This window comes from Lethenteron reissneri, unplaced genomic scaffold, assembly GCF_015708825.2.
Source record: "Lethenteron reissneri isolate LAM-NWPU_2019-01 unplaced genomic scaffold, ASM1570882v1 scaffold_1640, whole genome shotgun sequence".
In the NCBI taxonomy this organism is placed as follows: Eukaryota; Metazoa; Chordata; class Hyperoartia; order Petromyzontiformes; family Petromyzontidae; genus Lethenteron; species Lethenteron reissneri.
The window spans coordinates 2033625-2043038 of NW_026891378.1; the positions used below are offsets into that span (position 1 = coordinate 2033625).

Consider the following 9414-nt stretch of genomic DNA (forward strand, 5'->3'; position numbering starts at 1 on the left):
AGGCCTGGCTCGGCTGGAGAGCCGCCGACGAAGGGGGGTTAGGGAGTTGTTTTTAATGTTAAAGCTTTAAATGTAAATGTTTCTATTAAAAAACATCAGGGAATGTAACAATGTGAAACATTAACTCCCTTTCACACACGCCGGGGTACGATACGAAGGGAGAGTTTGAGGCCTAGGTCTAGGCTTTAGGCCTAGCTGTAGGCCTTAGGCCGCCATGAGTTAATTGTTAATATAAATGTTTTAATTATTTATGTAAAAGCTTTAAATGTAAATGTTGCTATTTAAAAACATCAGGGAAAGTAACATTGTTAAACATTAACCACCTTTCACACACGCGGGGGTACGATACGAAGGGAGAGTTTGAGGCCTAGGTCTAGGCTTAGGCCTAGCTGTAGGCCTTAGGCCGCCGTGAGTTAATTGTTAATATAAATTTTTAATAATTTATGTAAAAGCTTTAAATGTAAATGTTGCTATTAAAAAACATCAGGGAATGTAACATTGTTAAACATTAACCACCTTTCACACACGCGGGGGTACGATACGAAGGGAGAGTTTGAGGCCTAGGTCTAGGCTTTAGGCCTAGCTGTAGGCCTTAGGCCGCCGTGAGTTAATTGTTAATATAAATGTTTTAATTATTTATGTAAAAGCTTTAAATGTAAATGTTGCTATTTAAAAACATCAGGGAATGTTACATTGTTAAACATTAAGTCCCTTTCACACACGCGGGGGTACGATACGAAGGGAGAGTTTCAGGCCTAGGTCTCGGTTTTTGTAGGGTCATGCCAAGTGTTTGCAGTAGGGGGCGATGTTGCTACACGGACGGACGGACGGACGGACGGACAAACGGACAAACGGACGGACGATATAATCTATTGGTGGCTGGTCCACTTCGTTCCTACCAGTATAACGTTTCATTTAATATCTACTCCTGTTTAGATTTGTGTCTTTAAGTCGCGACGACGAGTTGGTGGTGGTGAGAGGTGGGGGTGTTTAAGCGGCTCGCTGCTGTTTATAGACAATCTGTTACTGGTAGGAACCTGGTTACACCAGCCCACAGGGGATTATTGTGTCCGTCGTGCAGGGAGGGCTGGGTGGGGGGTGGGAGGGGCTGGGTGGGGAGGGTTGGGAGGGGCTGGGTGGGGAGGGTGGGGTGGGGCTGGATGGGGAGGAGCTGGGTGGGGAGGGGCTGGGTGGGGAGGGGCTGGTCACCCCGTGGTGCCCTTATAAAACTCAACGTTTAACCTACTCACGCCGGCTTGTGCCCGCCCTCACAGTCGGGAATATTTGCGGAATACACCACGCCGCCGTTGACCCTGGCCATTGACCGAGCAAACCAACGTTCCTACCAGCTCCCTCCGCAGGAGGAATGTGTTGAGTGATTTGTTTACTTCTGTACGCTGCCCCTCCCGTCGTGTCCTGTGTGCGTGTTGTGTGCTTGTTGTTGTAACGTTCTGACCCCAGTGGCCCCCAACTGGACACCTGTGATGAAAGAGCTTCAGAGCTTTTCGCATTCCTCCTGCAGTATAAATACAGATTCTGGTGCTTACAAACCCACACAGAGACCCATACAGACTCATACATAGACCTTTACTCAGAGTCCCATAGAGACCCACAGATCCATCAATAGACCTATTGAGACCCATACTTAGACCCACAGAGACCCATATAGACTCGCAGACACCTACAGAACCATAGAGACCCAGAGTCCCATAGTAACCCACACAGACCCACAGATGCCATACAGACCCACACTGTGATTGGTTGTAGTTTGTAAGTGTTAAGTGTGGGGAGCGGTTGCACACGCTGCGTCGCGGCTCACGGCCAACATCAGTGGCGAGTGATATCAGAACCGGGTCCTGTGCCTCCCCTAGGTCGACTCGGACTCAAATCAGAACCTGGTGCGGTGTGTAAAAATCAGCGCTGGGGAGACAAAGGCGACCGGGCGTGGTGCTGGCCACCCATCCCCTCATGTGCCGCTACTAACAGCTCTTGCTCCTCCAGCCTGGGTGGGCTACACGGGGAGCTTTGTCACATTGAAGAGACAATGCTCCCCCGTGTAGCCTCCAATAGACTAGGGGCAAGTGCTGTTCGCGAGTAGTAGCACCTGTGGCACACGAGAGAGTGGGTGGCCAGCACCACGCCCGGCCGCCTTTGTCTCTCCAGTGGCGATGTTCACTACACACCACTGCACCAGGTACTCATTTGAGGCTGAGTCGACCGAGGTGAGGCTCAGGACCAGTTCAGATAATCGTCATCAGTGTTGGCCTTGAGCTAGGATCAAACTCAGTTCGCCAGGTTCTTAGTGCAGCGTGATAACCGCTACACTACCGCTCCCCATTCCGTATACACACGTATGGACACACGTGTACACACACACTGTTCTGCCTCACGGCAGGTGTTGTGCTCCGTGGGAGGAGTGGGGGTGTGCGCATACAGGGATTTCCTGTTTTGATGCTGAGTTTGGTCACGTGACCAGGAAGTTCCGATTTGACAGTCTTTCAGCCACGAGGCTGGATGCAGCCATTACACATAATTCAAGATGGCGGCACAAATCGCGTCCCAGTGAAGACAGCTGTAATTGTCCATTGTGGGACTTTAAGAAGCATTGTCTGTAAGTTCGTTTATGTTCTTATAATACTGGGAAAGCTGTTATAATGTTAGAATGACCGTTATAATGATGTGAATGCCTTTATAATTATGTTAAATTGTTATGATAAATACGAGGCCTAGTTAACAACGAAGCCTGCAACTTTACTTATTGTGAATGTTACTTGTAATTTAATAAGTCGAGTCAAACTTGTACCCAAGTAACTATATTGCGATCTTGAGAGCAAACATGACAAAATGTCTCATCCACAGTTAAGTGTTATATGTAGTGTGGTACATTTGGGGTGCAGTGTGATGAATACACGATGTGCCTTTATGTAACACAGTAGCTTATGCTCTTGTATAGCTATTCAGTGGTAATGTAGGTGCCTGGTCCATCCAGGATCTATTGTTGAGAAACATGTTATCTAAGACAATGTTATGATGCTGTGGTGTTCATTCATTGTGTTGGTGTTTCCGGGTATTAACATATGCTGTATCTGTGCTGTTTTCTTACCAGGTTTACCTCGTTCAATTCAATAAATGACGTTTGGAGTCGGATGTTCACCCTGGCTCTGAGGGTTTATTGGATGCGAGGTTAACTACTCAGCTCGCGGTGCAACGCAGCGCACAGCGAGGCCGAGACACACACACACACGTGTGTACACACACAGACACGTGTACACACACACAGACACGCGTACACACACACAGACACGCGTACACACACACAGACACGCGTACACACACAGACACGCGTACACACACAGACACGTGACACGCCCTCTGGCCCTGCTCCCGTGCCTCCGCTGTGCTCCACAGCACCAGCAACGCGTGCAGGGAAGCCGTCTCCAGCCCTGACCCACGGCGATCTGAGGCATCAATATCTCTGTTGAACGACATCAAAAAAACACGTTCCTTCGGAGTGGGCAGGTAGGAACTTGGTTGGACAGCGCATTCGTGCGATCCATGTCACGCGGCGCAAGCTGCGTGGGGCGGCGCATCACGTGGTGCTGAGCCCGCCCGAAGCGCTCTATGAAATACAAATCGAGGGCGTGGCTATGCACGACAGACAGACAAATAATCCCTGGTGGGCAGTGTGGAACTGTTCCTACATTATGTGAACTCTTATCGACTACAACTTTGATTGTAGTGCTGTTTATTGCTGACCCTATGACATGTTGGTCTTCTGGATCTGTGTTCCGCAACCATAACGAATGAAAACAAGCCACGCATATTCCTTCGAGTAAAATTGTCCACTGGCAAAAATATCACCTCGTGGAGATGCCAGGGATTGAACCCGGGGCCTCACACATGCGAAGCGTGCACGCTACCACTGAGCTACCACTGAGCTACATCCTCATGGTGGTTCTATCTGGGCGCAGTTCCACCTTGGTACGGGGTGAAACTTCGTCATCAGCTTCTTCCTCTCCCTTGTCACCCCACTCACTCTCCTGTTGGCCCTGGGCCCTGAACCCATCGATTCTGCACAGAGTCCAAGCAAAATGTATTTTTTTCAAACAAAAAAAAAATAACAAGAATACATGTGGATGGATCCTATAATGCTTTCCCAATTTATTTTTTCTGGGAAATATTACTGGTAGGAACCTCCTGGTTACACCAGCCCACAGGAGATTATTGTGTCCGTCCGTCCATCGTGAATCCAAAAATGGGAGGGGTGGGGTTGGGTGGAGCGGGGAGGGTGGGGAGGGACTGGGTGGGGAGGGTGGGGAGGGGCTGGGTGGGGAGGGTGGGGCTGGATGGGGGGTGGGAGGGGTGGGGCTGGGTCGGGAGGGGAGGGGCTGGTCACCCCGTGGTGCCCTAATAAAACTCAACGTTAAACCTACTCACGCCGGCTTGTGCCCGCCCTCACAGTCGGCCATATTTGCGGAATACACCACGCCGCTGTTGACCCTGGCCATTGACCGAGCAACCCAACGTTCCTACCAGCTCCCTCCGCAGGAATGTGTTAAATTCGGAAATAAAAAAAATGTTTTGGATACTTTTAAGCACTTGTTTTCATCTCCAAATTTTTAAATAAACCATTTGATAACTGTGTGCATCGCTAGTTATACAAATAGCAAGTTCCTGAAAATAACAGAAATTCATCCGAAGGTATCGTTCATTTAGGGTAATATTAACGAAAGTTAATGTGCGTGCACCTCTATTACAGGGACATTGACACAGCCAATTGATTTTGGAAATCAACCTTTGTTTGAAACAAATTAACTAAAAGGTTCCAACATGGAGATGCCAGGGATTGAACCCAGGGCCTCACACATGCAAAGCGTGTGCTTTACCACTGAGCAACATCCCCACCACACTGGGTCAGTCTGAACCCAGTCACGTGACCTCGTTGTGTAAGGGGGCTATCGGGGTCATGGCCTGAGTTGAAGACTCTACTCGGATATCTCGCAGATCGGTTCCTTTTCCCGGTTGTTAGATAGCGGCACTTGGATGCAAGCATTACCTGGGCTACTTCCGAGGACCATGAAAGTTCAAGTTCAAGTGCAAGTTCATTTATTAGGTATAGCCCTGTGAGCCATTCGGCTCTTGAATCGGGTGCAACCGCAACAAACAAAAAACAAAAACATGAACAAGAATACATCTTATAGTGACTATGTGCAAACAAAAAATCCAAGAAAAGACAGCAAAATATTTCAGAAAAAGCACCGAAAACCAACACTGTGTGCTAAAATCCCATTGGGATGCAAGTCAAACAACAACAACCACAAGACAACTTAGATTAAGGCCATCAGTCTAACTCTGTACAACAACAAACAAACATGGCCAAACCAGAAAACTTTTCGAAAATCACCAAAATAAAGCCATAAAAGCAATGAAACAGTGGTCATAGGAACTGTGACCGAATTTTCACAATAAACGACGTAAACAACATGTACTACCAAACTCTGCAGCCATAGTTGGCTGCATGAGTCACTCCACAACAGTAGGAGCATCAGTTGGAGTATCAACATTTTTCAATGCACCTTTAAGATCAGCACACTAAATCAAAACACAGATCATACTTTGCAGCGATCATCCGGAGCGAAACATTGTATTTTAGGCCACTAAATTGCAGTGGCAGCTAAGGGTGTACAACTCCTCTAGAGCAGTTTGAGTGAAGATCTCATAGGTAGTGATTCAAGTTGCAGTTTATTTTTCCATATAAAGCTTTCGTGACTGCAGGGATTCATCTTATTGGTTCTTTCGGTAAAGTCACGTAGAAGGGAAATAATAAAATAATAAAACATAATCAAATAATTCTCACGACGTTTCGGCCACAACGCAAGCAGCCGTCCTCAGGTGAAGAACAGGCCTGTCGGAAAGACGCTGCCGTCCTCAGGTGAAGAACAGGTCTGTCGGAAAGACGGCGTCTTTCCAACAGACCTGTTCTTCATCTGAGGACGGCTGTTCTTCACCTGAGGACGGCTGCTTGCGTTGTGGCCGAAACGTCGTGAGAATGATTTTATTATGTTAAATTTTTATTATTTTATTATTTCCCTTCTACGTGACTTTACCGAAAGAACCAAGAAGAAGTTGCAGTTTATTGGCAATAGCATTCCAGACCCTGGGGGCATCAATAGCAAAGGCCCTTCCTCCAGTATTTGTACGGCAATAGGGAATGTGAAGCTGGTAAATGAGCGAAGGCCTTAGGTCAAATTTGTTCTTTGAAACAGAAAGTGACATCTCATCCACATTAGGGGTCAATACAAAGAACACACGGCTCGATGAATATGGCCCAGTGGCCTAATGGATAAGTCACATCTGGGTCTTTAGTGTTTTGTTAAAAATTCAACGATCATATTTCTTCTTCAAATCACAATTTGATTTCCCATTCAATTACCTAGGCATAATTTACCTCGACTCTTTTCAAGAAAATTTCCCAAGTATCCTGATATAATTCCACTCGTTGAGTTCTCCTTCAGCGATGAAGAATCCAGACTGATTTTCGTCTCACCCATTCCGTTCGACCACCACTCGGCAGGTCACAACACTTTTCTATCGGCTTCTTCCACGCACTGCTCGAATTTGGAAGTCCATGCGACGATTTGAAGTCTAATAATTTTTCTAATTTCCATAAATATGTTAACTGTTATCGACTACAATTTTGGTTGTCGTGCTGTTCATTGCTGACCGTATGACATGTTGGTCTTCTGGATCTGTGCTCAACAACCATAACGAATGAAAACAAGCAGGCGTTTTTTGTCCAGGCCACGCATATTCCTTTGAGTAAAATTGGCCACTGACAAAACATCACCTCGTGGAGATGCCGGGGATTGAAACGGGGGCCTCACACATGCGAAGCGTGCACTCTACCACTGAGCTACATCCCTATTCTGGTTCTACCTGGGTGCAGTTCCACCTCGATACGGGGTGAAACTTCGTCATCAGCTTCTTCCTCTCCCTTGTCACCCCACTCACTCTGCTGTTGGCCCTGGGCCCTGTACACATCGTGTTTGCACAGAGTCCAAGCAAAATGTATTTCTTTGAAACTAAAATAAATATCAAGAATACATGTGGATGGATACTATAATGCTTTCCCAATTTATTTGTAATAAAGGACGCTCTCTCAGATGTCGATCTCCGTTGTCCTTTATTCGGTTCGTAGAATCTCGATACCACGGCGTCTCGCTCAGGCCCGCGTCCTGCTCGACGACCTCTCCACAGCCTCGGCTGCTCCGATATGCAGTCTCCCTGCTGCTCCAATATGCCGTCTCCCTGCTGCTCCATTAGGCAATCCTTGCAGCCACACCGCTGCTCCGCTATCTAGCGTCACTGCTGCCCCGTACACAGCTAGCCTCTCACAGCCCCGTTAGCTCTCTCCGTCTGACACCGATGCCTGACGGTGTCGACGTCTCCCACCGCGTGGCGACCGCGCCACTCTCTCCGTCTTGCCCAGCGTGGCCTCCTCGTGTTTCACTCCGTCTCAACTCCCCCTTCCCCTTCCGGTTCTCTCGCTAAATCCTCTCACCCACGTAACCCTAACTCCACCCACTCCCCACGTGACCCAGACTCCGCCCCCCCTCAATCCTTGCTCGCATTACATATTTATTCTTGGAAATTTTTTATTCGGAAATAAAAAAGTGTATTGGATACTTCTAAGCACTTGTTTTCATCTCCAAATGTTTAAGTAAACAATTTGATCACTGTGTGCATCGGTAGTTATACAAACAGCAAGTTCCGGAAATCAAGACAAATTCACCCGAAGGTATCGTTCATATCGGGTAATATTTACGAGAGTTCACGTGAACCCCGATTACAGGGACATGGACACAGCCAATTAATTTTGGAAATCAACCCTTGTTGGAAACATAAATTAAATAAAAGCTTCTAACATGAAGCCGGGGATTGAACGCGGGCCCTCACACATGCAAAGCGTGCGCTCTCCCACTGAGCTACATCCCCACCACGCTGGCAGCCAGCCAGGTAGCCAATCCCCTTAACTATCGACCCCTCCCCTTACCCCCCCTTCCTTAGGCCCCTCCCCCCACCCCCATTCCCTTAGGCCCCTCCCCCCCACTCTCTTAGGCCCCTCCCCTGACCACCCCCCCATATCCTTAGGCCCCTCCCCTGACAGCACCTCCCTTAGGCCCCTCCTCTGACCCCCCCCCCCTTAGAGGCCCCGCTCCTGACTCCCCCCTTCCTTAGGCCCCTCCCCTGACCCTCCTCCCTTAGGCACCTCCCCTCCCGTACCCGGCTGTAGGTCTCCACCAATCAAAGAGCTGTGTATATTATATATTTATGCACGACAGACAGACAGACAGACAAAAAATCCCTGGTGGGCAGTGTGGAACATTGTTCCTACCTGTATGAGTTAAACGTTACGTGGTGTGTGTTATGTCTTTCATGTTTAATGTGGAGATAAGGGATTTGCGAAGGGGGGGGTTTGATGATGATAGTAATGGTGATGATGATTGTGATGAAGGTGGTAGTGGTGGTAATAATGGTGAAATGGTGATGATGGTATTGGTCGTTATCATTGTAATAATGATTGTAGTGATGGTGTTAGTAAGAAGGGTGATGGTGATTATGATGGTGGTGGTGTTGATGGTGGTGATGTTGATGGTGGTTTTTACGGTGATGATAGTGATGATGATGGTGGTGATGATGGTGGTGATGATGGTGGTGATAATTGTGGCATTGTTGGTGGTGATGATGGTGATCGTGGTGATGATGGTTATGGTCTTGATGGTTATGGTGATGATGGTGGTGGTGATGATAGTGATGATCATGATGATGGATGTGATTATGGTGGTTTTTTGGGTGTTGATAGTGATGATGGTGGTTGATGGTGGTTGATGGTGGTTGATGGTGGTTGATGGTGGTGGTGATGGTGGTGGTGACGATGGTGATCATGGTGATGATGGGGATAATGATGTTAAAGGTGTTGGTGATGATAATGGAGTGATGGTAATGATGAAGATGATGATCATTGTGGTGGTAATGATGATGGTGATGACAGTGATGATGATGGGGTGATAGTGAATCGTAGGGATGAGGAGGCATGGTGACACGAGCGCGCACAGCAGGTGAAGGAGCGGCCACACGGACTCTGGGGCTGCGCTGATTCCCCACTCAGATTTTATTAAAATCCCTCAAACTTCCACACCGGCGATTTGTACTACACCGGCGACATCGCTCACGCACACCAACCTCAACCTCACCCTCCCCCCTCACCTTCCCCTGATCATGCTCACCTTACCCCTCAATATTCACCTGACCCTCCCTACACCTTACCTCACCCTCCGTTCCACCTTCCCCTCACTTCACCCTCTACTCGCCATCCCCCCTCTCCGTTTCTTGGCTTTCTATCTCTCCTCATCC

The 9414-nt window shown here is 48.0% G+C and overlaps 1 non-coding gene across 1 annotated transcript; it reads right to left on the bottom strand.

The window, feature by feature from the left end:
• Nucleotides 1-4831: 4831 nt before the first annotated feature.
• On the bottom strand, nt 4832-4903 carry TRNAA-UGC (transfer RNA alanine (anticodon UGC)). Its single transcript has one exon. It is a non-coding gene; the product is annotated as a tRNA-Ala (tRNA).
• Nucleotides 4904-9414: the final 4511 nt, after the last annotated feature.